Genomic DNA, 27838 nt, shown 5'->3' on the forward strand with positions numbered 1-27838 from the left:
CTTCGCTATCTATTACGATCCAGAATATATATGTATAAACTTTGTGGGGTTGCAAATGAAAAATGTAGAAATTACAAACGGAATGACAAACATTCATGGCGAAGGGTATAAAAAGTTCGAGAAAAACGTAATAAAAACTATGATTTTATCAGTGAAGTAATGAAAATATATAATGTGGATATTATTTTAAACAAAGTTGTTCATGTACAAAACATTTTCGTGACAACGAACATTCACATGTCAGGATGGCCGAGCGGTCTAAGGCGCCAGACTCAAGTGTAATGACTTGCTTTGTTTCAACAAAGTGTTTCTCGAGCGTTCTGGTCCTCTCTGAGGGCGTGGGTTCGAATCCCACTTCTGACAAGAAATTTTTTTGTACATTTTTTTACTTTAATTTAAATTTTTTAATTATAAAAAGATAATTTAAATGACTGAAAATAATTTATATCACACCAGTGATTTTTTTAAGATTATGAAAATCATTAAATCTTTTTTTTAGAACCGAATCTATTATATATTGGTACCTTTTATTCTAAAACAATCTGACTGAATTATTTACGTTAAGGTTGCCCCATTTTAAGTTCCCAACTAAAATGATAGCTTATTTTGTTGAGAGGAGTAGTATAAAGTAGGAGTAGGATAAAGTAGTCTTTTTTAAAGGTTTTTATTAATTTTTTCATATTTCTTGTAAAGGAAACATATCAAATATTGATACCATTTTTGCCTAAATTGGAAGATATTAATATGAACGAATTGTGGTTTCAACAAGACGGTGTCAACCCCAGCCATTAGAAGATATTATGTCAGCATATTATCAAGTCACAGAAGAAACACTGGGGTGTAGTGCAACCACAAATAAAATCGTAGATATCTGGCGATACTTGGAACATAATTTCTCAAAGAAGGGAACTTAAGCTGCAGCTAAACAACAACTGCTGGCTAAAAAAGTAAAGAAAACTGCAAAAAGAGACAAAAAAACTTCACCAAACGATCGATTGTCGCAGATCGCAGTGGTGAACTATGAAGAAATTAGTAACGTCATCATCAGGGAAACCGGAAATATGCTCTAAAAAAGCGTTTTAAGCGCTTTAAATATGCAGTAAAAACTTTAAAATATGCTCTTAAAATTTAAAAAAATATGCTCTTAAAAAAACAAACTTTTACATAATTTTTAACCAAAAAATATACTTTTATTAAAAAAAATCAATACAATTCATTTCTAAATAGTAAATAGTAAAGTAACATAAAATAAACAAAAATAACATAAACTAATACAAGTATAACAAAGAATAAATACAACATAAAAACAATAAGCTATGAAAAGGCCTCGAGAGGTATTTTTTGATGATATTTTATATAAATTTAAAGTCACTTCTTCAATTAAGGTTATTATTGCAATAAATTACAAAATATTGACTTAAATTTTCAAATAAAAATCGTTGTCTATTGGATCTGAAAACATTTGTATACATAGAAAATGTTCTTTCGGCATCAACTGATGTTATAGGAGCAAATTTAAAAGACAATATTTCATTAACACTTAGAACTGTTAAGTTTGAATTAGACTTAACAGATAGATTGCTTATTTTAAATTAAAAAAAGCAATCTATTTTTCAATTTTGAATTTTAAACAAAGGAAGTAAAAACCTGTAACGCAACAGCGAAAAATAAGTAACACAAAATTTGTTTTTGATAAAGTCAAAATATGCTATTAAACAGTAAAATATGACATAAATATGCTCTTAAAACAAATATATGCAAAAAATGCATTTAAGGGTAAAATATGCACTAACAAATCGATGCCAAAATTCTTAAATAGTTCTGAAACGTGTAAATATCTTATCCATGTGCTCATTAGACTCACCAGAAAAAATATGCATTTGCATATTTTGGTTTCCCTGGTCATCATTAAAGTTTTTCTTTTCCCTCACTTTTTCATTTCCCGGGAAATCGGATTGATTTTGAAATTTCCCGGGATCCCGAGAATTCCCGCCTAGAACAAATTATTCAATTTTAAGAATGTAGACTTCGTTAAAATCAAAAAAAATGTCTTTGGGTTTAAATGTAATTGGATACAAATAATCAAATTTAATTTAAAGATATAAGCTGACACGATTTCTAATTTTGGTTGTATACAAACCTGACTCCATTTGAATGGTTTTAATTTTAATTAGATTTTCTTCTACCTAAAATTCCAATTAATTCTCTTAATTCGCAAAAAATAAACATTTAAATTTTTTGAGAATTTTGAATTGGAAATGTTTTGCTTATTAAATCAAAAATTAAGTAAAGATGTTAATTAAAACTTGAAGAAAACTCAATAATGGTGGTGGTTTTATTCCAAAAATTTTTGTTGTACTTTTTGTGAAAAAACTAAATACTAAAATAATTCCACTTTCGATAGAATAGATTCTTTGTTATTGTATGAAACTTCTGCAATTGTTTTGGAGCTTTAAGCTGCTTTTAGAGAGAGTCAAGTTCAAAAAAATCAAATAAAACTAATGAAAATAATTCCCGGGAAATTGTGCGAGAATTCCCGGGATTTCGGTCCAGAAATCCAAAAGTTTGTATTTTTCTTAATCATGTATAATACAGGGTAAAGTCCAAAATGTATATTTTGTTGCTTGGTTATACAGTGACGGACAATACAATAGAATCACTACATATGAATTCGATTAAAGCGGTAAAACTACACAATTTGATTTCAAAATTTAAAATTTGTTTATTATATATTAATGCTCATAAGGTAAACAATAAATAGAAAAAAATAATATAAAAAAATAACTCATTCTTATGTTAAAACCGATGTCAAATCTAAAAGACTAAATAAAATATGCGACATTCAAATAGAATCAATCAGTCTTAAAATGATTAAAAATAAAAACTCATCATAAGAATTCGTTGTTTTCTTAATATTTTGTTGCATATCAATTATTTCTAATAACAGCATCAAATCTTTTGGGGATTGAATTTAACAAACTTTCGCATGTAGATCGGGAAATTGCATACCATATTTCCTGAATTTTCTGCCAAAGTTCTTCCTTGTTTTTAAATTTTTCAGGTCCGAGTTTGTCTTTTACTATTTTCCATAGAATTTAAGTCTGGTTATTGAGACGGCCATTCCATAACATGAATTTTGTTATATAAAAACCATTTTTTGGCAAGACCTGACGTGTGCTTTGGGTCATTATCTTGCTGGAAGAGCCATTTTAAGGGCATATTCCATTCTGCATTTGGCTTTATAACATTCTCCAAAATATTTACATACAAGTGCTTATCCATATTTTCTTTAATCCAATAAATTGGACCAACGCAATACCAAGAAAAACATCCCCATATAATAATATTTCCCCAACCATGTTTAAACGTTTTTGGTTTTTGCCATTTTTTGGATGTCTTATCATCACTACCAATGATTGCTCCTGGCTTTAAATGAAATATTAGTAGTGATTCTATTGTAATGTCCGTCACTGCATATGGCAGTACCCATATACTTAAGAAAATAAAACAAATTTAAAATTTAATGAATTAATTATATTTAAATATATATAAATTAAAACAAATATAAATTAAAACACTAAGTAAAAGAGCAAAAAAAATTTTTCTTTTAAAATTTCAATAATTTATATATTTGAGTGATTTTCGGAAGGGGGGTTATATGGGGGCTATGACCAATTATGGACCGATCATCATGAAATTAGGTCGTGTGATTTATGTCTATATAAAAGTTAACTATGTTGAATTTTGTGTGTTTACCAACATTTTTAAGCGATTTATGCACGTTAAAGTGATTTTCGGAAGCGGGTCTATATGGGAGCTATGACTAATTATGGACCGATCGTAACAAAATTTGGTGACATGAATTTTGTGTATATAAAACTTATTTGGAGCGGAATTTGTGGAGATACATATATAAATTAAACATTTATGACCGATAAAGTCCAATTTCGAGAGGACATTTGTATGGGGGCTAGGTGAAATAGTGGACCGATTTCAGCCAGTTTCAATAGGCTTGGTCCTTGGGCCGAAAAAATAATATGTACCAAATTTGACCGAAATATCTTCAAAATTGCGACCTGTACTCTGCGCACAAGGTTTACATGGACAGCCAGCCAGCCAGCCAGCCAGCCAGCCGACCAGACGGACGGACATCGCTTAATCGACTCAGAATGTGATTCTAAGTCGATCGGTATACTTTAAGGTGGGTGTTAGACTAATATTTTTGGGCGTTACAAACATCTGCACAAACGCATAATACCCTCCCCACTATGGTGGTGTAGGGTATAAAAAAAAAATCATTCACAATTTTTTATGTTTTTAAAGTTATTAACAATGCGCCGCTAGATTGGGAATTTCGGCCACTGTGAACCGGAGAGGATTTAATCTGTTTAAAAAGATATACAAGATTGGCAGCTATAGTACAGGGAAGAATCCAAAACAAAATTGAGAACAATCTGCGAGATGAACAGGCAGGTTTCCGGCCAAATAGAAGCTGCTTATATCTGGTCAATACTCTATGCTTTACAATAAAGCAACCTATAGATTGGCGTACCCTATTGCAGCTACTGTTCATAGACTTCAAGTAAACTTTCGATACCATCAGGTACTCCAGAAAATATTTCGAATCATCAGAGTATATGTACGATGCAGAACTCATAGTTCTTCACAACGAGAACATCACTCAACCATTCCATACTAAGGCTGCAGTAAAACAAAGTTGCACTTTATCACCTCAACTATTCACCATCAGAGACAAGAGGAATTACATGAAGTCTCATTCACCAACCCAAGGATTTGGATTATGCAGATGATATTTGTTTACTCTCGCACAAAATCTGCAACATGCAAACTCATTCGCCAACCCGATGATTTGGATTAAGCTGATGATATTTGTTTACTCTCGCACAAAGATCTGGAAAGACTAGTGCGTAATGTTGAACTAAAGATTAATATCAAAAAAACCAAAGCCATGAGAATTAACAATGTTAGCACAGAGAACATCATGCTATAATGCCAGGCGCAGATCCAAAACCGAAAAGTTTTAGTATAAACAAGTAAGAAAGCTATATTCGGCTATGCCGAATCTTATATACCCTTCACCAAATTATACTTCAAAATACAAATTTTAAATATGTTTAGGTAAACAAAATTTATTTTTTTCTCCAAAGTTGTTTTTTTCATTTTTTGGAAAAAAAAAATTCGAATTGATATTTTAAATTTTTAAGTTTAAATTTAAAAAAAAAATTTTTGGTTTTAAATTTTTTTTTGGTGAAATTTTTTTTTTGGTGAAAAAAATTTGGGTTAAAAAATATTTTGACCCGTTGTAGGTCGAACTTACTTATAAAGGTCTTTGAAATATCTATCATTAGATATCCATATTGTCTATATTAATGACTTAGTAATCCAGATATAGGTCAAAAATAGTTTAAAAATCGAGGTTGTCCTGGTTATTTCCTCATATTTCAGCTATTTGTGGACCGATTTTGCTGATTTTAAGTAGGAAACTTCTCGAAAGTATGTCTGATAGAATTATTGAATATTTGGATCCCGAAGATATTGGGGTCTTCAGAACATAGATTTCAACAGACAGAAAGACGGACATGGCATAATCGACTCCGCTATCTATAAGGAGCCAGAATATATATACTTTATAAGGTCGGAAAATTATATTGTGGAAATTACGGAATGACAAACTTATATATACCCATCTCACGAAGGTGAAGGGTATAAAATGGAGAAAAAAAGGATAATGTTTTGGAAAATGTTTAATAACGACATATGGCGGCGCAGAAACAGAAGCAAGCAACAGGCTCAACAGAGCGAGAGCGGCATTCGGGCAACTTCATTCAGTATGGAGACACTCGCAAATATTCAGTCGAAACATGCTCAGAAAATTCAATGCATATGTAAATTCTAATCTGTTGTATGGAAGTGAACCCTGGTTAATAACGAGTACAATCACTCAAAAATTACAGGTATGAATTAATAAGTGTCTCAGTCAAATGCAGGATATTCTGGCCCAACACGGATCTCTGGAACTTAACCAATCAGGAATCCATACTGAAACAAATCAAAAATGGAGGTAGATCGGCCATACTATCCGGAAGATGTCAGATGGTATTACAAGGTTGGAGCTAGAGTGAACTCGTCAAGGTTCAAGAAGCCGTGGTCGACCCAAAAACAGCTGGAAACATACGATTCTCCAAGAACTAAGAAAATACAATTTTACTTGGGAAAGCGCGAAAATAACATTAGTAAACCGAGTAAGATGGTGATGCTTCGTGGAAGCCATACACTCCCAAGAGGGGTAATGGAGATAAAAAAATGGTTTTGTTTAATAGAACCATGGTTTTTTCTCTTCGAGCACACGCTCGATTCGGTGAGTAAATTTTTGATACTTAGATACTGAAAAAATAGATTTTTTTTATTTTCTTTGAAGAGTTAACATTCAAAACAAATCCAAAGTAGGACAGAATTTAATCCACAATGAGGAACCCATACTGAAACAAATCAAATAAAGAAAATGGAGGTGGATCGGCCATACTAGCAGGAAGATGTCAGATGGTATCACAAGGATGGAGCTACAGTGGAATCCTAAAGGCTCAAAAAGCCGTAGTCGCCTCAAGAACACCTGGAAAAGCACGATTTTCCAAGAACTAAGACAATGCAATTTTACTTGAGAAAGCGCGATAACAACTGCAGCAATCCGAGTAAGATGGAGATGCTTTGTGGAAGCCATATGCTTTCAAGAGGGGTAATGTAGAGAAACAAAATTATTATGTTTAACACAACCATGTTTTTTCTCTTCGTGCGAGTTCTCTCTCGGTTCAGTGAGTAAAATTGGCGACCAAAGTAGATCGTGTAGCAATAATAACCAAGTAAGATGGGGATGCTTTGTGGAAGTCATTACTCACAAGAGGGATAATGGAGAGAGAGAAACAACCAAGTTTCTTCTCTTCGTGGGTGTTCTCTGTTGATTCGGTGAGCAAAATTGGAGCCTGTAGGTATAAATTTTTAGAAAAATTAGATTTTATTCCTTTTGTTTGGAGAGTTAGCATTCAAAACAAGGTCAAAGTTAGTAGTTAATCACCATAATATGAAATATACGAAAAATTCTTGACATTGACTTTACTTCAGTCAAATTATATTAACCACTACAACATTTTTGTCATTATGCAACTTCATTATTTATAGTTTTTCCTTTTACTTTATATAATTCTAGATTATTTTCAACAATTTAAAACTAGTTTCCATTTTAACCTTCCTGTTTATCATTTAAAATGTTTATTTTTCTGTTACTTTTATTTTTTTTTTGTTTGTATATCTTTAACGAAAAACACACACAATTTTTGTTAAAGTTTCTTGTGTTGTTTTTTTTTATTTTTTGTATTTTTATTAATACTTTGGCAAAAAATAAAAAGTGCAACACTAAACAACCCAACCCTGATCTTGTACTACAAGAGCATAAATAAAACTGCAAAAATATTACGTTGGTTTTTTTTTGTTGATTTTTAGGTGGCACAACAAACTAACTGACTACCTTGTCTGATCACATAATAAATTTATCTGAAAACAAACAATTTAAGAGCGAAAAACTAAAAAAAAATACATAAAATTGTTTCCTTTCAAACACAGCATGAATGAATACGCATGGGCAAATTCATTCATGTGCACACACACGATCACTTGCAACGAACGCACCTGTTGCAACTTGCATGTGTAACAAATCATGTTTAAGTTTTAAGATTAAATAAACAAATCTCAACAAAAAAAATAAAAAACGAAACAGTTTAATATACTTGAATTTTTAAAATGTTTTTAGTTTTATTTGTTTTGCTATCTTTTTTTCTTTGGAGGGAGCTAAGTTTATATAAAAAAAATCATAAAGATTACGTCACTAACTAGTAAAACCACAAACATATTTTTCGTGTAAATGTATGCTGTTAATACAAATTATAATTATTTATGAATTTAAAGAAAGAAAAAAAAACTGCACAAGAAAATAATATAATAATAATAATACTACTTACTTTAAAAAATGTGCAATAAATTGTGTACAATTACTATGTTAAATCATACATGCTTCAATATTTATTCAAACTTATACTTACATATGGGTGTTTTAGTCTGAAATTGTGTTTAATACTTATTTACTCATATGTGTTCATAATAATAGAGAGTTTGGTGTTGGTATTTGTGGGATTTGAAGTACCCTATAGGCAGCAGCAAGAAAATATTCCAAGAAACTTTAATTATTTCAAGAAAATTATATTATTGAGGTAAACTTAGAAAAGTGCAAATTTACATAGCCTTTAATCTGTTAATATATTTCATTTTAATCGGCTCAGTAGTTTTGGAGTTATAATAACAAATTGAAGCAAATAATATATTTTTTACGTGAAAATAGTCAAATTTTTCTGATTTAAAAAATTCATAAAAATTCGAACACTAAAGAACTTGTTCAGGTTTATCACTTTTCGCAAAGCCGTATATTATAGCAACAAAATGAGATATCGCTAATACAGATTTTTTTTCGAATTTATTCACAATTAAGTGAATTTATTATTATGAAATTATTTTCACAAAATTTTTATTTTTTGTTTGATATACATAAAATTTAGTAGTTAGTGTTCTTCTTTCGATATTGAAAACATTTTCCCCAAGCTATGTACAAATTATCACATATATATTGCGTTTCAGTCGGCTCAGTAGTTTCGGAGTTATAACAACAAATTCAAGCAAAAAAATATATTTTTACGTGAAAATATGAAATTTTTTTTATCTTAAAAAAATCATGAAAAATCGAAAACGGCAGAAATTGTTTAAATGTATTGCTTTATTACAAAGCCACATGTAATAGGAACAAAATGAGATATCGATCATAAAAATCGATGGATTACTTTCGAATTTATTCACAATGATTTTCGGGAATGCTATTTGATCAATGTAGAACGATCAAATCAGAACGTTTATCAGCAACACCAACCAATGCGATCTCTGACTGGTTGCCTCTAAAATTCGACCTTTAATATAATCAATATGTACATATCATTAGGAGATAACTTTGTTCGTGGTCAAAAGATTCGTTATTTGTATTTGAAATGCTTTATTTTAAATTATTCTTTCAGAATTGGCTCCCATGGAGAAGATTTAAAAAATTAAGGATTAAAACCAATCCGATTTTAATAAAACAAATATTGAAAGCAATCTAAGATGAATTAATAGATTATTGATAAATTTGTCAATAAAAAAAACTGAGATTGATTTTAATCCGACATTGGTTTCAAACTAAATTGGAGTTTAATATAAAATTGATTTAAGGTCACGATTGTATGATTTTAACCAATAATTTATTTTAATATTGATTGATTAAATCTAGGATAGATTTAAACCTACGATTTATTGAAATCCAAGATTTATTTCAATACAAGATGCATTTGATTCTAAAATTTTATTTTAATGCAGGATTTATTTGAATCTAAGTTTCATTATAATCTACTATTCATTTGAGTGTAAAATTTATCAGAACACAGGATTCAATTGATTCTAAAATGGATTTACAATTCAATTCTTACATAAAGATTGATTTGAATCTACGATTGATTTGAATCTACGATTCATTTGAATCTAAGAATCATTCAAATCTAAGAATCATTTGCTTCGAAAAGTGATTTAAAACTATGATTCATTTGAATTCCAGATCGATTTAAACTGCGAATCATTTGAATATAAGATTGATTTGTATTCGCGATTCATTTGAATCTATGATTGATTTGAAACTACTATTCATTTGAATCTATGATTGATTTGAATAAGGGATTGATTTGAATCTATGATTCATTTGAGTCTAAAATTAATTTGAATCTAAGATTGATTTAAAACTTCGATTCATTTGAATCTAAGATTGATTCAAATCCAAGATTGATTTAAATCTACGATTAATTTAAATTTACGATTCCTTTGAACCTGGGAATGATTTAAATCTATGGTTCATTTGAATCTAAGATTTTATTAAAATCTACAATTCATTTGAATCGAAGATTGATTTAAAAATAAGACTTTTTTTAATTTAAGATTGAATTAAATCTAGGATTGATTATAATATACTATTTATTTGAGTTTTAGATTTTTTAATACAGGATTCATTTGTGAATCTAATTGATTCTAATATTTATTTAACACTAAGATTCATTTGAATCTAAGATTCATTCGAATCGAATATTGATTTAACACTACGATTCATTTGAATCTTAGTACGATTCATTTGAATATAAGATTAATTTAAATCGACTAACTAACTAAACTAAGGCTTATTTTTAATATAAGATAGATTTAAATCTAGGATTTATTTTAATACAGAATTCATTTGAACCTAAAATTGATTTGAATCTACAATTCATTTGAATCTAAGATTGATTCAGATCTACGATTCATTTACATCTAAGCTTTATTTAAATCTACGATTAATGAAAATATGAACAAGAATTAAATTAAATTGATTGACTTAAATATATCTTAATCAGTGTTAGAAAACATGACTGTTATAAATCTACGATTGCTAGATTTAATTCTTATCTATTTTGGATTTGAATCTGAGACAGAATTGTATCTAATATGGACTTGAATGTATGATTAAAGGAAATCTTAAATTGATTTAACATTCAGTCGATTCTCAAATTCATTGAAATTTAAAACTTATTTCAATTTCAAATTAGTAATAAAATAAATCTATGATTCCTTTATACCAAAGTGTGATCTGATTTAAATCTGCAACTGATTTCAATGCGAAATTGGTTCGAATACAAAATTAATATAAAACTACAATCTATTTGAATCTAAGATTGTTTGATTAAATCACGATTTATTAGATTTTTATATATCGATGGCTTAACATGCAAAGGCGCTAAGTCCACTTTTTTTAGAAATTGAGATTTTAATGTAGTAATGTACAATAAGTAAAAATACATTGATTACAAAGAAAAAAATTGGAGTTATCTCGCTTTTTGTTGTTGTTTTGTAGTGATGAGCAAAGTCCAATTTATCACAAGAAAAAGCTCTAAGTCCTTATAAAAAGTACAGTTTAACCATTTCTGTCAAATTGTTCAATGACATGTATTAAAACAAGTAAGAAAAAATGGTCGGTCAAGCCCAACTATTTAATACCCTACACTAAGTAAATGAGCAAAATTATTTTTCTTTTAAAATTTAAAAAAGTTATTTTCGGAAGAGGGTCTTATTTGGGAGCTATGACTAATTATAGACCGATCGCCATCAAAGTTATTTGCATTGAATTTTATGTGTATATCAAAATTTTTAAGAGATTTATACTCGTTAAAGTGATTTTGGAAAGCGGCCCGCTATATGGGAGCTATGACTAATTATAAACCGATCGGCATGAAATTAGGTGGCATGATTTCCATAGTATAAAGTATATCGGGAGGACATTTCTATGGGAGCTAGGGGAAATAATGGACCGATTTCAGCTAGTTTCAATAGGCTTCGTCCTTGGGCCTAAAAAAGTGTATAGTGTATACCACATTTTATCGAAATGTCTTCAAAATCAATCGACTCATAAAGTGATTCTGAGTCTACAATATAATTATTGGTGTTAGACTATTATTTTTGGGCGTTTCAAACATCCATCGTGCCGAATCTTATACACCCTTCACCAAATTGTACTTTAAAATACAAATTTTAAATATTTTTGGGTATACAAAATTAAAAAAAAAATCAAAATTGTTTTTTTAAATTTTTTTAAAATTATTAGTGAAAAACAAGTATGAGAGGTATATTTGGCTGTGCCGAATCTTATATACCCTTTTTGAAAGTTTTTTCCAATTTTTTTTAAAATTTTTTTTTTAATTTTTAAAAAATTAAAAAAAGAATTTATGACAAAAAAAATTTTTTATTAAAAAAAAAATCGGTTTAAAATATATTTTTCCTGATTTTGACCCATTGTAGGTCCAACTTACCATAGCCTTATATACATCGTTGCAATGGAGTTTGAAATTTCTATCATTAGATACCCATATTGTCTATATTAATGACATACATAGTAATCCAGATATTAAAGCTAGTAAATAAGAAATGAAAGACAAGTTCTAAGATAAAGACCTAAGTCCATAAAAAATACAAACTAAGCAATAGAAAAAGCTCTAAGTCCAAAAAACCTTTTATCTCGGCAAATACTTATTTTATTATTTTGCTTTTACGCACATAGAAAACAAAGAAAAATACAAAAAAAATTGCGTTTACAGAATTCAAAAATATTTACCCAAAAAAAAGTTTGAATGTTTTTTGTCTCTCCTGTAAAATTTTAAAATATGGACTTAGAGCCTTTGCATGTTAAAATGGGCGCTAAAACTGCTCCAGGAGCGGCGCCATGTATGGTACCTTCGATATGTAAAATTTTTAAACACTTGCCATTTTATTGTTTCCCATCCGATTTCAAAGATTTTTATATTTTTGGATAGCGCTCGTCTTGAAAAAATATGCTTTCGTGTGCTATTTTCTCTTATAATTTCCGAGTTATTTTAAAATTTTGCCATACCTTGGTCCGCTTTTTTAAAAATATAGGCCGTACTTTTGGACCGAATGAATTCGATTTTTTTTTTGTTAGTTAGACAATTAAATTTCTAACAATTATGGATACAAAAATAAACGATTTTCAATTTAAAAATTCAAAAAATGGTAGATTTTTGCTGTTTTTTGTGCGAAAAGGTGATCTAACTCTTTTTTTATTAAAAAATAACTTTCTTTAAGAACATATAACAGTTTTATATTTTTCTGTAATGGTATAAGCAACATGTCCTATTTTTTGAATATATCGCCCATACGCCCTTTTGAATTTAACCTATTTTTCTATCAAAATTGTAACATGTTCTAAAATCCCAAAGCTGGGATCAGAAAATGAAAAGCAGCTTTGGAAACCTTGATGTGTTTCCTATTTATCCCCAAAGTATTTTCCCAGCCCAGAAGGAAATGTGGACACAATGGACAAAATTGTAAAAATACCATTTTTAGTAAATCTCCTGAGAATAATAATTATGGTTTGTTGTCGAAAGGAAGGGAGGCTAACTTCAGATTGATTCAGGTTCGTAAAGTTGAAAATTTTGGTCAAAGTGAGTCTCGGATCGTACCGGGGCGAAATAGAAATTTCATATTTATGGCCTTTTGTTACCACTGTGTCTTTATTTAAGTACGGAATTTCCAATTCGTTATTGCTGTTGCATTTCTTTTTATTTATCATGTCTACCTTTTTTTCTGTGTATTATATTGTACATGATTTGTAATTTTTCACGTTTTTCCATCAATAGTGAATGTGTGAATATTTTGTTTTATTTTTTTTCCTTTTATAACTTTATAATCTTTCAAAATATTTATTTAAACGTATATGTTAACCAAGTTTTGTTTAGGCAATACCAGTCTAAACAAATTAATAAAAAAGGATTTATAAATGAGTGATAAAAAAAAAGTAAACAGCCAAAAACTCATATTGATTTTAATTAATTATATTGTCAAAAACACTTAAATTTTAAAAATCTATAAAATTTTGTTTAAAATAATCAGTTTGGCTTAAAAACTAAAATGAATTGCTTAAGGAAGTAAAACAGATTTAAATTTGTTTATTGAATTTGAAAGTAGGTTTTGTTTTTCAACACTATTCCTTATTTAAACATATGTAGCAGCCACAATTTGACCCAACAATTTAAAAAGTACCAAATAATATATTATTTTTTAAACAGATTTGTGTGAAAACTGCCGCCATTAAATTGAAAAAAAATAACACAAATAATTGAAAACTTAAAATTGTGTTTTTTTTTATTACAATTGATGTAATAATGTATATTTCTTTTTCAAGTGTTGTTAGGTATTTTGGCATAGATTGTAGTCATGGTTGGTTTATTGGTAGATACCAGTTAGTAACTATGCAAGTACATGCTGTATTGTATTGTTTATTCGCCTAATTTTTATTTTGTATTTATTTTTTTGGTGTTAAATCATAGTTTTAGTACAACATTTGAGCTGCTCACAACATGCACAGGCGAACATAAAAATTTTGTACAACTCATAAAAATTTTCATTTTATTATGATTTAACCAATTACAAAATTTATAAATTAAACATACCAAAATACAAGAAAAATTTCAAAAAGTTTCGTAAGAAAATTTGGAAATAAAATAAATACAGCCAATGAATATAATAGTAAAGTTAGAAAAAAGAAGTGAGAGTTTTGTAAGGAGTATTTATTTCTATCATTTAAGGACTTGCTGTAAAACCTGATTATTAAGCTGTTAAAAAGTTTGCAACATTAATTGTGATGAAAATAAAACTTGAAAACAACAGGCCGAATCAGAGAATTCAGGCAAATTCAATCATTCACTTTTAAGAATGTCTTGTGAATGTAAAACTCCATATTTAGAAAAGGAATAAATTAGCTAGAATTATCCACTGCCACAACATTTTGATATTGAGCTATTGCCATAGAAGGAGCTTAATTTTATGTCAAGCAGGGACTGTAAATAATGGTTATCCAGAAAGATTGAAATCAAAAATCTATATGTTAGAGACAACTGAGACCTATACTGATATATACCAATAGGTTAGTATGGACGTATCAACGTAAAAATAAGAGTTCGCATGAAACATTTGAAAACTTTTGATTTTTCCATCAGAAAAAAAAACTTATTTGAGGAGTTTTATTTTTCCCGTCAAAAAATAAAACTCTTTTCGTTTATTTTCTACATTTTATAGACATGTTATTGTCAGACATGCTTTCAAGAAGTTTGCTATTTAAAATCAGCAAAATCGGACCTCAAATGGCTGAGATATGAGGAAAAAACCAAGACAACCTCGATTTTTGACCTATTTTTGATCTATATCTGGATTACTAAGTCATTACTATAGACAATATGGATATCTAATGATAGATATTTCAAAGGCCTTTGCAACGGCGTATATGAAACCGAATTTTTTTATTCACAAAAAAAATTATAAAATTAAAAAAAAAAAATTTAAAAAAACAATTCGAAACATTTTTTTTACCAAAAAAAAAAATTTTAAATTTAAAAAATTTTAAAAAAATAATCGAAAAATTTTTTTTTCCAAAAAAAAAAAATTTGTTCACCTAAAAATATTTAAAATTTTTATTTTGATGTATAATTTGGTGAAGGGTAAATAAGATTCGGCACAGCCGAATATAGCTCTCTTACTTGTTTTCAGTATCTTTCTTTATTGAGTCTATCTGATATAATGCTTCTAGTAATTAATTTGTTTATGAAAAAAAACAACAACAATTTGATAATAGGAATCAAACAATAACAAATTAAAATCCCACTTGGTTTGATTTTAATGAAAAATTATTTAATTGCAATGCAAGGAGCTTTACAAATTGTAATGATCTGACCAGCGGCAAGCTTTAGGTGACAATGTACATAAAATGAGTTGTATTTTCTGACGGGAAAAATAAAACTCTTCGAATGACTTTTATTTTATGAAGGAAAAAATAAAAGTCCTCAAATGAGTTTCTTTTTTTTGCGAAGAGTTTTAATGCGAACTTTTATTTTTACGTTGAAAAAAAAATGTTTTAGATGCATTTTTATTTTTAAAGTCACAAAATAACTTTTTATACCCTACACCACCATAGTTGGGAGGTTATAATGCGTTTGTAGATGTTTGTAATAGACTCATCTGCTGAGTCTATTAAACGATGTCCGTCCGGCTGGCTGGCTGTCCATGTAAACTTTGTGCGCAGAGTACAGGTCGCAATTTTGAAGATATATCGATCAAATTTTGTGCATATTATTTTTTCGGCCCAAGGACTAATCCTATTGAAACTATCTAAAATCGGTCCATTATCTCACCTAGCCCCCATACAAATGTCCTTCCAAAATTGGACTTTATCGGTCATAAATGTTTAATTTATAAATTTATCTCCACAAATTCCGCTCCAAATAATTTTTATATATACAAAATTCATGTCATCAAATTTTGTTACGATCGGACAATAATTAGTCATAGCTCCCATATAGACCCGCTTCCGAAAATCACTTTAACGTGCATAAATCGCTTAAAAATGTTGGTATTCACACAAAATTCAACATAGTTAACTTTAATATGGACATAAATCACATGACCTAATTTCATGGTGATCGGTCCATAATTGGTCATAGCTCCCATATAAGGTCCACTTCCGAAAATCACTCAAAATATAAATTATTGAAATTTTAAAAGAAAAATGTTTTTGCTCTTTTACTTAGTGTAGATTATTATATGGTCGGGCATGACCGACCATACTTTCTTACTGGTTTGATATCACTTACAACCGTTACGGTCCCTGATGTCAAGTATTAAAGGAAAGCTGATGGTACTTGGGCATGCAGCCAGAGGATATAGCCCAAATATATGCAGACCACTTAAGTAAAGTATTGGTTATATGACTTAAAAATTACGATTTTTTCAGTTGTTTAGCTTTTTTTTAAACAGTTTATTCTGTCTGTCTGTTGAAATCAATTTGCTTAGAGTTGGGCATAATCGTTCTTTTTACTGATTGGTCGTTTTTGTTCAGAACAAATAAATGAACAAGTTCGTTCTTTTTGTTCAGTTGTTCACTTCTATTCTGTGGTGTTTGACTGAACTAAGTGAATGAACAATTGCTCTCTTAATGTTTTTGCAGTGAACAAAACGAACAGGTCACTTCTGCTTTTGGAAAAAGAATTTGATTTTAATAATAAAGAAAAGAAGAAGGAATTATATAAAATTCAAACAACATAAATCCCATTTAAAAGCGTATTCAAAATATAAGTTTCATATAATGACAGATGACCAAAACAAATAATGTGAATAAAAAGAACAATAAAAAACACATTGTTCATTTGACGGAATTGTTCAATTGAACTTGTTAGTTCAAGAACAACCCAACTCTAAATTTTCTGAAGACCCAGATATCTTCGGGATCCAAATCTTCAATATTTTTTTTTATTCGCCAAAAAAAAAATAATAAACAAAAATTTTTTTTTAAATTTAAAAAAAAAAATTAAAATAATAATTCGAAAAAAAAAATTTTACAAAAAATTAAAAACAAAACTTCCGAAAAAAAATTAATTTTGTTTACTTAAAAATATTTAAAATTTGTATTTTGAAGTATAATTTCGTGAAGGGTATATAAGATTCGGAACAGCAGAATACAGCTTGTTTATTTTCAAATACTGGAATTCCTATAACGGGGAAAATGTGTTCCAAAAACTGAGTTTTTTTTAGAAAAGAGCCTACTGTGAAGTTATTTACCGTGTGATAGTAAAAAAAATGTTTTTTGGTATTTAAGAAACATATAGGATTATACAAATGTGGAGCTTTTTCGAGAATTGCTGCTTTGATTTTTTAGAATTTTTTACTCAAATCGAAATTTTTTTAAAAATTGTTCAAGTTTGGATAAGTCTGGGAGGTGTTATATCCACTTAAATGAGCCAAATTTTACTTTACATGCTTTTGCATTAAGTTCTCTTTCCGTATCATATAAAAATTTTATATAGTCCCGAAGAAAACTTTTTTCTACAAAAGAAATAAACTTCATCTCCAACCATTTGAAATTTCGTAATAATATCTCAAATAGTTCACGAGATACCGAATTATTTCCTCCCCTTTGCAGACATTTGTGCTACTTTGCAGACAGCCCCTGGTCCTTTGTATGGTCTTCGTTGATCAGGCGCAGATCCAGAGTGGGTGAAATAGGAATTTTCCCAAAACCGAAAAGTTTTCATATAAAAAAGTAAAAAAAATATATATATGTAGAACAAATTGCAGTAGTTTCTCCATCATTTGAAGGAAATATGACCTGATGCAGATTGGTCTGTAGGAAATTGGATGTTATTCAGCCTTCAGCCTTCTCACTCCAAGCTTCTGGTATATGACTGACCACGTTGTCTGTATTTGACAATTCTTGACAGTTGTAGGACAATTATATTACAATACTGTTGCAGAAAGCAAGGCTAAATACCATCCGCAGCAGGAGATTTAAATGGATCACACGATTAATTTTCTCCCGAAATTCTGCATATTAAAAGTGAAAATAATAGATTTGACCTATACAGTGTATAAAATCGAAGTCGAGCAAGGACGAATCTACCTATTGAATTCCGTCGTGAGTAAATAAAGCTAATTGTTACTTTTATTAAAAGACACTGAATAATTGGAACACATGCTAGAAGAATGAGGAGGATACTGTCCCCAATTCCCGGCTCCAACAAACTTGGAACCCCCTTAATCTCGTGTTTAGATGAGTTATCAACGATGAATCAGAGACTCATCCATTCAATCATCAAAGAATATGGGATCAGTTATGAATGAACCCAAGTGAGCTGCCGATGAAACATAACCTATACGTTTTAACAATTTGTTAAATTTTGTCTTCAACACCCATTATAAACAAATATAAATCTTAGTTTAATTAAACATTTAAACACGACACTTGTCATTGCAACACAACTACTGTCACTTTAGCCTATTACATCAATTTAATTAACAAATACAACATTTATTCGCACAAATCCAACAATAGTCAATCTTTTACTAAAAAACAGATATAAATTTTTTTTATGTTCCTAAACCAATTAAAAAACTTTTTTCCAAACATCCTCCTCTAAACATAATTTTATAATATCCTGCCATGAATGAGGAAATTTCTTCATAAACATTTCTTAAAACACTCGACTACTGACTGACTGAATTAAATTATTGTTCAATAATTTAGCGGCTAATAAAACAAGTTTTTTTTTTAATTTTCTTTTAGCCGCAAATGACTTTTTTTTGTCTCGAAACCACAGCAACAGGCTGGTCTCCATACAGTAAGTCAATCGGTCAATAGTTTTTTTACATTTTTGCTTTGCCATAGACATGAAGCCATAAATACGGAATTATTGATTAAACGACTTATGTTGGTTTTTTTTTTTATTTGGTTGGTAAAATGAAAATATATGTTAGATACTTAAAGCTTTTGCTTAAAATACATGTTTTTTTTTGCTGAAATAAATTTTGAAAAAAAAAATCTTGAAATTCACCTTTAGTAACAACTTCCTTATTGAGCATGATTTTAAAAAGACAGCAGATGTGGAAAAAGATTAATTGTTTTCAAGAAAAGAAATTTCAGTTTTTTTTTATTTTGAGATTTACAGTAAATGGCGGGAAATTATACAAACAAAATAAACATTTATTAATGTTAAATGAAAAACTCATAAAATTAAAATTCAAATTAAGAGACAGGGATTGTCTCTCTAGCCGAAATCAATTGGACATAATGTCAGCCACTAAAAACATTCGAATAATTTAATAAAATTTTCACATTAAAATCACCTAGACTTTTTAAAAGCCTCATTATATATTTATGGCCACATTTATTGCATTCCATTTGTAATCGATTATTATGTGGTTTTTAGAAATTACATAAAGAAATATTTCAAGAAAGTTTGTTATACTTCCCTGTTAAGACTGGTTAAATGGGAAATTGAGATCTTAAATAGGTTTTTCTCCTAATTCTGTTTAAAAAATATTGTGTGTATGACTTAAAAATGCAGGATTTTTTTAAAGTTTTACTTATAATTTTTAAACATTTGTAGAATACAAATATATTCAAAGTATTGGCTACAGTTAGCTATGACCTTTTCTCATTTTTATGGCAACATATGGATTCCGAGCCAGAAAGAACTACTATTCATTTGAGACCAAGAACAAATCAAGCCGATTTCGGATATTCCGTTCCGAAATAAAGAGTATCTCAGAGAGAGCGTTCTGCATCGATCGAAAAAAAGTGGTAGGGCGGGTGAGGGAAAACTTCCCAAACACTCCATTCTAAAAATTTTGAACAGGTATTGCAACATGTGGTCGAGCATTGTCATGATTGAATGTTACGGTTTCAATGTTGCATTCGCTGTAGATTTCCTGTGATGTTCTGGTCAGATTTCAGCAGCTCATTATTGATATGACCCTTTCGCTCCCACCAAATACAGAGAATTACCTTAGCGTCATGGATATTAGGCTTTGGTGTGGATTCGACTGGTTGCTCAGGCTTCACATACGATCCCTTATGCTTCGGGTTATGGTAATGCATCCATTTTTCATCTCAAGTCATGATTCGGTGCAAAAATGATTTTCTTTTATAGCGTTCAAGCATCATTTCGTACATGCAAAATCGTCTTTCAAGGTCTCTCGAATGGTGCCCAATTTTCCCGTTTTTGTATGAATCATGTTGCTTGCAAACGTTTTGAAATTGCTGCTTGAGTAGCTACCAATGATTTGGCAAGCTCTTGTTGAGTTTTACAACAATCTTAATGAGTAATGTCACCAATTCTTGGTCTGCAAACTTTTTTGGCTGGCCTGGGCGATCTTTGGCAAAATCACAACTTTTGAACTAAACAAATCATCTCTTGTACTTTGAAACCAATGGAAAACATTCACCATACGCATTGGTGAGCAATCGGTGTGCTTCAGCGGGACTTTTTTTCAAACAGACCTACGATTGAACCTAATATTGAACTATATAGAGACCTAGGATTGAAGCTAAAATCTAACTACATAAAGGCTTACTATTGAAATTAAAATTGAAGTACACAAAGAACTACGAGGGAAGCTAAAAGACTTAAGACTGAAGCTAAAATTTAACTACATAAAGACCTATGATTGAATCTAAAAATCCTAAGACTGAAGCTAAATATAAAGACCTAAGACTGAAGCTAAAATTGAACTACATAAAGACCTACGATTGAAGCTAAAATTCAACTACCTAAAGACCTATGACTGAAGCTAAAAGACCTAAGACTGAAGCTAAAATTAAAGTATATACAGACCTATGATTGAAGCTAAAACTGAACTACATAAAGACCTATGATTGAAGCTAAAAGACCTAATACTGAAGCTAAAACAGAACTATATAAAAACCTATGATTGAAGCTAAAAGACCTAAGACTGAAACTAAAATTGAACTACATAAAGACCTATGATTGAAGCTAAAAGTCCTAAGAGTGAAGTTAAAATTGAACTATATAAAGACCTATGATTGAAGCTAAAATTAAACTATATAAAGACTTATGATTGAAGCTAAAAGTCATAAGACTGAAGCTAAAATTGAACTATATACACACCAATGATTGAAGCTGAAATTTAATTACATAAAGACCTATGATTGAAGCTAAAAGACCTAAGACTGAAGCTAAAATTGAACTATATAAAAACCTATGGTTGATGCTAGAAGACCTAAGACTGAAGCTAAATATAAATATAAAGACCTAAGACTGAAGCTAAAATTGAACTACATAAAGACCTACGATTGAAGCTAAAATTGAAATACATAAAACCTATTATTGAAGATAAAAGACCTAAGACAGAAGCTAAAATTGAACTATATAATGACCTATAATTGGAGCTAAAATTGAACTACATAAAGACCTATGATTGAAGCTAAAAGTCCTAAGACTGAAGCTAAAATTGAAATATATAAAGATCTATGATCGAAACTAAAATTGAACTACATAAAGACCTATGATTGAAGCTAAAAGACCTAAGACTGAAGCTAAATATAAAGACCTAAGACTGAAGCTAAAATTGAATTACATAAAGACATACGATTGAAGCTAAAATTGAAATACATAAAACCTATTATTGAAGATAAAAAACCTAAGACCTATGATTGAAGCTAAAAGACCTAAGACTGAAGTTATAATTGAACTACATTAACATCTATGATTGAAGCTAAAATTTAACTACATAAAGACCTGTGATTGAAGCTAAAAGACCTAAGACTGAAGCTAAAATTGAACTACATAAAGACCTACGATTGAAGCTAAAAGACCTAAGACTGAAGCTAAATATAAAAACCTAAGGCTGAAGCTAAAATTGAACTACATAAAGACCTATGATTAAAGCTAAAAGACCTAAGACTGTAGCTAAAATTGAACTACATACTGACATACGATTGAAGCTAAACTACCAATGACTGAAGCTAAATATAAAAACCTAAGACTGAAGCTAAAATTCAACTACATTAAGACCTATGATTGCAGCTAAAAGACCTAAGACTGAAGCTAACATTGAACTATATAAAGACATATGATTGAAGCTAAAATACCTAAGATTGAAGCTAAATATGAAGACCTAAGACTGAAGCTAAACTTAAACTACATAAAGACTTACGATTGAGGCTATAAAAATACCTATAATTGAAGTAAAACTTGAACCACATAAGGACCTACTACTGATGGTAAAGTTGAACTATATAAAGGTCTAGGATTGAAGCTAAAATTGAACTACATAAACCCCAACGATTGATACTAAAATTTATCTATATAAAGACCTATGATTGAAGCTAAAATTTAACTACATAAGGACCAACGCTTGATGCTAAAATCGAACTATAAAAAGACCTATGATTGAAGCTAAAATTTAACTACATAAGGACCAACGCTTGATGCTAAAATCGAACTATAAAAAGACCTATGATTGAAGCTAAAGTTGAACTACATAAAAGTCTAGAATTGAAGCTAAAACTGAACTACATAAATACTAAAGTCGAACTACTTAAAGACCTACGATTGAAACTAAAATTGAACTTTAAAAGGCCTATGATTAAAGCAAATGTTGAACTACATAAAGACCAACCATTGATGCTGAAATTGAAATAGAAATGAAGCTAAAATTGAAGTACATAAAGACTATGATTGAAGCTAACATTTAACTAAAAAGAGATATATGATTGAAGCTAAAAATTAACTACATAAAGACCAATGATTGAAGCTAAATTTAAAGTACATAAAGACCAATGATTGAAGCTAAAATTTAACTACATAAGCACCAAAGATTGGTGCTAAATTCGAACTATAAAAAGTCCTTACTATTGAAGTTAATATTGAAAGACCTACATTGGAAGCCACAATTGACTACATACACCCCTTCGCTTGGAGCTCAAACCTACAATTGAAGCTAATACTGAACTATATAAAGACCTAAAGTACAAAATATTGTCGATAAGTATGAGGAAGTCTCTCTTTTTCTTTAGACTGTTTATGTGGGTTTTGAAAAGCCATGTTAATTTTCCTTGTAAATCCGACTTAAATCCATTCTACTATCATCAATGGTTAATTGTTTTACCCCTCACATAACAATTAAAATTAACTTAATTTAACACTAATTTACTTTAAAAGCCACAACATAAGACCCCATTATTAAAATAACTTAAAAACACAAATTCGATTACAAAAACTGTATGTTTCTTAACTCTTTTGTTTTAAGCTAGACAAACTTAACAATATTGCTTAATACTGATTTTTCACAGTTTTTTTTTCTTCTGTGTTTTCCATTATTTATTTGGCAAATCATTCATCTATAAACATCTCCTCTCGAAATTGCCAACAAAATTCCCACCATATTTTAGCAAAATTAAAGTGACATTTTTCCATACGAAATAAAAAAAAAACAAAACACCAAATACGGTACATTATTATTGACCAAACTAAACAAAAATTACATAATTTTTATGTTAAATTAAAAAAAAAGAAAAAACAAAGCAAACCAATGTATAAAACTAAAACAAACAGCAGAAAATTTTAAACAAAAACCCCAGAAAATATAAAACAGAATCTATATTAAACAAAACACAAGGTTGTCGTCATTTAAATGGAGACTGCAGCTGCAGTTTAGGTCTTTTATGCTTTAAATGCTTGATTTTTCTGTGTGTGACCATTGTTTCTGCCTCATTTACCTAAAGCGACCACAAACTAAGCTGAGACCAGCGGTTTTTTTTTAAATGACATTTTATTTTCTTAATACAAATTTAAATAAAAATAATAAATTTAATAGTCTGAAACACAATATATGCTTTATTGAATCTTATGATTGGTTTTTTTTGGTTTTAATTCAAATTAAATATTATTAAGTGAATTGGGAAAACTAAACAGCAAATAGTTTTGTTAAACACTCTACTTTATTAAGAATAGATAAAAACTGCTTCATCAGATTTCCGGAATACATAATGCATATCGTCTCCATTTATATACAGTTAGTTTCAATTTGGACCAGATCTAGGCACATACACATACAATATATTTTGCGCTGCCAGGGCCGAACATAATCGGTAGACCTTTAAACAACATAATGGCAACGAAGCTTGATTTCATTTTCCTGACTTTGGATCGTCTCCAAACTACAAATCTCAAGTCTTAAGTCTTGAAAATTCACAACTTTTTAAATTCGTTTTTGCCTTTTTGTCCAGGTTTTCCGGTTAAATGCTCCTTAGTGGGACGTAGAAAGTTCAAGATTATTCAAGTTTTACAATCTGTACCAGCCCACTTTGAAACCAATGGAACACAATCACCATAAGCTTTGGTGAGCTTCAGCGGGACTTTTTTCAAACAGACCTACGATTGAACCTAATATTGAACTATATAAAGACCAAGGATTGAAGCTAAACTTGACCACATAAACCCTATGATTGAAGCTAAAATATAACTACATAAAGACCTATGATTGAAGCTAAAAGTCCTAAGACTGAAGCTAAAATTGAACTATATAAAGATCTATGATTGAAGCTAAAATTGAACTACATAAAGACCTATTATTGAAGCTAAAAGACCTAAGACTGAAGCTGAAAGACCTAAGACTGAAGCTAAAATTGAACTATGTAAAAACCTATGATTTATGCTAAAAGACCTAAGACTGAACCGAAATGTAAAGACCTAAGACTGAAGCTAAAATTGAAGTATATAAAGACCTATGATTGAAGCTAAAATTGAACTACATAAAAACCTATGATTGAAGCTAAAAGAACTAAGACTGAAGCTAAAACTGAACTATATAGAAACCTATGATTGAAGCTGAAAGACCTAAGACTGAAGCTAAAATTGAACTACATAAAGACCTATGATTGAAGCTAAAATTCCTAAGAGTGAAGCTAAAATTAAACTATATAAAGTCCTATGATTGAAGCTAAAATTAAACTATATAAAGACTTATGATTGAGGCTAAAATACCTATGACTGAAGCTAAAATTGAACTAACTATACAAACATCTATGATTGAAGCTAAAATTGAACTACATAAACACCTATGATTGAAGCCAAAAGACTTAAGACTGAAGCTAAAATTGAACTATATAAAAACCTATGATTGATGCTAGAAGACCTAAGACTGAACCGAAATGTAAACACCTAAGACTGAAGCTAAAATTTAACTACATAAAGACCTACGATTGAAGCTAAAATTGAACTACATAAAGACCTATGATTGAAACTAAAAGACCTAAGACTGAGACTAAAATTGAACTATATAAAACCTTATGATTGAAGCTAAAAGACCCAAGACTGAAGCTAAATATAAATACCTAAGACTGAAGCTAAAATTGAGCTACATAAAGACCTACGATTGAAACTAAAATTTAACTATAAACAGCCCTATGATTGAAGCTAAAATTGAACTACATAAACCCCTACAATTGATACTAAAATTGATCTATAAAAAGACCTATGATACATAGAGACCTACGATTGAAGCTAAAATTTAACTAGCTTCAATCGTAATATATTTTGCGCTGCTTAGAAGTCAATCGTAATATATTTTGCGCTGCAAGAAGTGGAATCGTCTCCAAACTACAAATCTCAACTTAAGTCTTGATAATTCACAACTTTTTAAATTCATTTCTGGCTTTTTGTCCAGGTTTTCTGATTAAATGCTCCTTAGTGGGACGTAGAAAGTTCAATATTATTCAAGTTTTACAATCTGTACAAGCCCACAGTGGTTTAAAACTTTTTTTTTTGGAAATAATTCGTTATCTTGGGAACTATTGGATATATTGTTATGAAATTTTACATGGTTTGAACTGAGGTGTTTCCAAGCTGATTTGCGTCTGTACAGCTTCCTAGCGCTACTGGGGGCAAGTACGTAGACCCTCAAATTTGGTCACCCCTGGTCTCAATTTTTTTTTAAAATCGCCAAAAATCCATTTATGATCCGAATGAGCTGAAATTTTAAAAATAAATTTCGAACCTCCGTAGGCCCGCCATACCTAAAAAACCATAAAAGGATCGAGCAAATTTAAAAAAAGTAAATCAATAAACCTGAATATCTCTTCAACTAATAGAGATAACCTACACTTGTAAGTGTAGATCTTCTCAAGGACCATTTATATCCACAATTTCAGCTCATTCGGATCATAAATGGATTTTTGTCGATTTTTTTAAAAAATTTGAGACCCGAGGTGACCAACTTTGAGGGGCTATGTACTTACCTCCATTAGCTTTAGGAAGCTTAACAAAAGCAAATCAACTCGAAAACACCTCAGCTCAATCCATGTGAAATTTCGTAACAATATCTCCAATAGTTCCCAAGATAATGAATTATTTCCAAAAAAAAGTTTTTAAACCACTGTGCAGCCTAAATCTACCATTTCATTCGATTGGCGACAAATTCGGTTGTGAACCCGAATCTGTTTTATCTGTGTTTAGTTAAAAAATCACACTTATCATAACCATATTACGCATTATATCTTTGATGACAAAGTAGCTCAATTAATTATTTGTTTAAACAAAATGCATTCAAATTGATATTAGATGCGGAATATTTATTATGTTTTTTTTAAGATTTTGTTAAGATGACTGTTATAAAAAAAATTAATATAAAATATTTAAATGATTTTTTATGATCTTATTCATTAAAAAACACAATATTAATAAACAACAGCTTTCAATTTATTTATAAATTATGACCTAATTTGATTACACATTAGTTAAGATTAGTTTGTTTGATTTTTTTAATTTTTCCTCCAAAAACTAAACTTTTTATTTGAATTTAGGTGTAATTAACATGCAAGGTCAAGGCGTTACTTGGTTTTTTCTTGTTTTTTTTTATTTTAATTTAAAAGTATTTAAAATTTAAGTAGCAGTTTTCTTAAATGTTTATTATTATATTTTTAAATAAAGTTGTTTTGAACACAGCCTGTCTATCTGCCCTACATGACGTTAATTTTTAGTTTTTACTTGTAAAGATTAACAGTTTTTTTCTTAATGTTTTTCAGTTGTTTTAATGATTATTTATGGTTAAATGAAATTAACAAATATTTGGTAAAAACAAATCAATGGAAATCTTTAAAAGTGCGTTTACTTGCTAATTAAGTGTTTAAAGGTCTTAAAATGTTTACAACTTAATGAGTCATTTGGTTTGTAAATTAATGAATGAAGTTATCATAAAAATTAATTAAGGAATTTAGCTAACACAACATAAAAAAAACTTGTAATTGCTAACAATTCAACAAAATTTACAAAATCAACTTAAACTTTGATGTAATAAAATTGTTTTTTAATTTAAAGGTGGCATAAATGCATTTAAAAAATTTTATTTAAGTCTTTAAAAGGTGAATGTGATAGATTTGAAAATGTTAATATGTTTCAAATTAGACAGGTCTAGATACCATTAGTTTTGTATTAAATTTGTTCCTGTTGATTTTAATCGTTCATTAGTTAGTGTAAATCACTCTAACTTATAAAATACTTATCAAAACTTCATAAACCTTATTTTGAATGTTTACTAATTGTCCTAAGTAGTTTGCTATTGAATTTTACAAAAATCGCTTCAGTTCAAAAAAAGTTATGAAGCAAAATGTGAGACCACCAAGAACAAATTTAATATTTTACACATTTCATTAAAACATTAATAGTGCAAACTGTTATTTAAGATACTAATAATGTTGAATTCAACATTAAGAGTGTTTATAGCTCCAATATTGTGAAATATTAAATAAAATATTAATTTATTCCAAGGTGGTCTGCCATTTTGGTGCATAACTTTTTTTCTAATAAATCAATTT

The 27838-nt window shown here is 29.4% G+C and overlaps 1 protein-coding gene and 1 non-coding gene across 2 annotated transcripts in view; one reads left to right on the plus strand and one right to left on the minus strand.

Annotated features, from left to right (window-relative positions):
- Positions 1–27838, minus strand: part of Ance-3 — a 250436-nt gene that overhangs the window by 143495 nt on the left and 79103 nt on the right. The gene's annotated exons all lie outside the window — the stretch shown is intronic.
- On the plus strand, positions 240–363 carry TRNAL-CAA (transfer RNA leucine (anticodon CAA)). The gene is made up of 2 exons: positions 240–277; positions 319–363. It is a non-coding gene; the product is annotated as a tRNA-Leu (tRNA).

The sequence above is a fragment of the Calliphora vicina genome, chromosome 2 (assembly GCF_958450345.1).
Source record: "Calliphora vicina chromosome 2, idCalVici1.1, whole genome shotgun sequence".
In the NCBI taxonomy this organism is placed as follows: domain Eukaryota; kingdom Metazoa; phylum Arthropoda; class Insecta; order Diptera; family Calliphoridae; genus Calliphora; species Calliphora vicina.